Source organism: Oncorhynchus clarkii, chromosome 20, assembly GCF_045791955.1.
Source record: "Oncorhynchus clarkii lewisi isolate Uvic-CL-2024 chromosome 20, UVic_Ocla_1.0, whole genome shotgun sequence".
Taxonomy (NCBI): domain Eukaryota; kingdom Metazoa; phylum Chordata; class Actinopteri; order Salmoniformes; family Salmonidae; genus Oncorhynchus; species Oncorhynchus clarkii.
Window position 1 is genome coordinate 35,089,075 of NC_092166.1, and position 3,337 is coordinate 35,092,411.

Consider the following 3,337-nt stretch of genomic DNA (forward strand, 5'->3'; position numbering starts at 1 on the left):
GTCACGTCTTGTAAAGCTCCTGTATGTCTGCTCTTAACTTTTGGCTCAATGCAACGAATGAAGCTACTTCAAGCTAGGCAAAGCAGTAACGCCTATGCTGACCCTGTCCATTAACAGTGACTGGATTCAGGAACGGCCGCAGCGTCAACGATTTGAATGTCTGAAAAGGAAGGCATAAATAACCTGGCTCCTTTCCTGAGACTTTGAGCACACAAACCATAAGAATCATTGAGAAAAAACATTACATAACAAAACATTACAGCAATATTTATAGAATTTTAATTTCATTCATTTAATTTGGCTTTTCATAACAGCTTTTTAAAATTAGATTATCACAGGGTGAGCACTGCCTACACTTCCTACCCTGACTGCACATCACTGCTGTGGACCCCACTACAGAAAAACGCGAAGTGAAGCAAATAAAATAAAATGTTATTTGTTACATGCGCCGAATACAACAGGTTCACTGTAATACCTTGCAGTGAAATGATTACTAACAAGTCCTTAACCAGCAGTGCTTTAAGAAGTGTTAAAGAAAAATAAGTGCTGGGTAAAAAAAAATCTAATAAAAATAGAAGTAACAAACAATTACACAGCAGGGGGTACAGGTACAGAGTCAATGTGCAGGGGCACCGGTTAGTCAAAGTAATTGAGGTAATATGTACATGTAGGTAGAGTTAAAGTGACTATGCATAGATAATAACCAGAGGAGAAGCAGCGTAAAAGAGGAGTCTGTGTAACCCTTTGATTAGATGGTCAGGAGTCTTACGGCTTGGGGGTAGAAGCTGTTAAGAAGCCTTTTGGACCGAGATGTGGCGCTCCGGTACCGCTTGCCTTGCACAGTCTATGACTAGGGTGGCTGGAGTCTTTGGCAATTTCCCTCTGACACCGCCTGGTATAGAGGTCCTGGATGGCAGGAAGCTTGGCCCCTGTGATGTACTGGGCCGTACACACTATCCTAGTAGTGCCTTGCAATTGGAGGCCGAGCAGTTGCCATACCAAGCAGTGATGCAACCAATCAGGATGCTCTCGATGGTGCAGCTGTAGAACCTTTTGAGGATCTGAGGACCCATGCCAAATCCTTTCAGTCTCCCGAGGGGAAATAGGTTTTGTTGTGCCAGCGTCCTTAGCTTAGTGATGAGCTTTGAGGACACTATGGTGTTGAACTCTAAGCTGTAGTCAATGAATAGCATTCTCTCATTGGTGTTCCTTATGTCCAGGTGGGAAAGGGTAGTGTTGAGTGCAATAGAGATTGCATCATCTGTGGATCTGTTGGGGCGGTATGCAAATTGGTGTGGGTCTAGGGTTTTTGTCATAATGGTGTTGATGTGAGCCATGACCAGCCTTTCAAAGCACGTGAGTGCACCGGGACGGTAGTCATTTAGGCAGGTTACCTTAGTGTTCTTGGGCACAGGGACTATGGTGGTCTGCTTGAAACATGTAGGTATTACAAACTCAGACAGGGACAGGTTGAAAATGCCAGTGAAGACATTTGCCAGTTGGTCCTCGCATGCTTTGAGTACACATCCTGGTAATCTGTCTGGCCCTGCGGCCTTGTGGATGTTGACCTGTTTAAAGGTCTTGCTCACATCGGCTACGGAGAACGTGATCACACAGTCGCCCGGAAGAACTGATACTCTCATGCATGTTTCAGTGTTGCTTGCCTCGAAGCGTGCATAGGCAAGCCCCTCCCCACATGATAAGGAGCCACTTGCCAGCCCTCTGGTCATTCTCACCATTCTTCCTCACGAAGAGTACCTCTCTAAACTCTCCTCAGTGCAACTTGATCCCTGTTTTCCTGCTTAACTGTTCTCAGGTGTGCCGCAAGGTTACGCCACCTAGCGCTGGTTTTTCAGCTCTCGTCTTCTGTGTTGGTTGACTTCATCATTTGTCTCCTGTGCTAGCTTATTTTGGCTAACATTGCGCTATCTAGCTAAGCTATCATCTCACGTGGCGAATGCTAGTTATGTTTCACTTTGTTCTCGGATTAGGAGGTTTTTTGGAGCCCGCACTGCCTTGCGAGCAGGTAGGCTACCTCACACACCCAGTCCTCATGAGCCGAAGTCTTGGATAGCTACCCCGAGGACCTTCACCCACACTTCCAGGGCTTGGCCCCGGAGGAGGGGGGAAAAGTAAGGGGAACTCATCATCGGCGATGATGACGGTGAGGGAATGACTGACCTCGTCCCCTCTCGTACCGTCCCAGGCAAGCGATTCCTCCCGGTCATACCAGTTTCCGTGGTGGAAGCCAAATGTAACTGGGACAAACCCTTGACCAGCAAGGTTAAAACCAGACTTTTTTCAAACATGAATGTCAAGGACATGGAAGAGCTGGGCCTTGGCAAGCCACTGGTTACTGGCCAACCACCTCAACCCCTGTGCCTCATCTCTGACAGGCACTTCCCTCCCTGGTAAGATGTGTCTGCTTCACATTCTGTACATTCTTTGAATGTTACATCCTTAATGCTGGCCGATTAAACCGATTTGATGCTGGAGATACATCGTCTCCTAGCTATCGGCAAGCCTAACCCAGACCTTTGGGATGAGATGTGTCATCACAGACCTCAACATCCAAGCAGCCAAAGGCGCCATTCAAGGCTGTGGCCATGCCGTGAGCCTTGCAGTGGTGGGGAGAGAGTCTTGTGGCTCAACTTGTCCAGTCTGTCGGACAAAGAGAAAGTGGATTACCTTGACGCTCCTGTCGTGCCGAAAGAACTGTGTGTGCCGGCTATCACCTCCATGTGCCAGAAGTGCAAACTTCAGAAGATGGAGGGCAAGGCCTTCAACTTCTGGCTTCCTCGTAGACCCTGGGAACCCTAGCTACTCGCCTACCACTCCAAGAGTCAAGGCTTCCCAGCAGGGAGAGGGCAATTTGTTGGCATCAGTGATGGCACCAGCGATGGCAAAAGCGATGCCCCCAGCGAAGCAACAGACACCGACCCCACAGTTCGGGTGCCCGAACAAGGGCCGTCAGTGGGGACAACAGTCCCTCGCTGCAGCTGCATCAAGGTTCTGCACCGCTGATTGCCCTATGGGGAAGACAGGGCGCCTGACCTAGGGGTACGCCCTGAGGCAGAAAGGGGCAGCCAACAGTTCTCACCATGTTCTGGCCTACCTCCTCTCGGATGGAGTACAGACTTCCCCTCCATCACAATGGGGGAGAGGCACATCTGTTTTCGTTGAGCCCGTTCTTTTGTGCTGCAACCCATTCCCATGTTTTCACTCTCAAGAAACACAGAGGGAATCCACTCTACCCCCGAATGCCCTTCGTGCCATGGCTCTCCCACTCTTCCCTCTTGATCAAGCAGCCAGGGAAGGAAGACAAATTGTCAGTTTC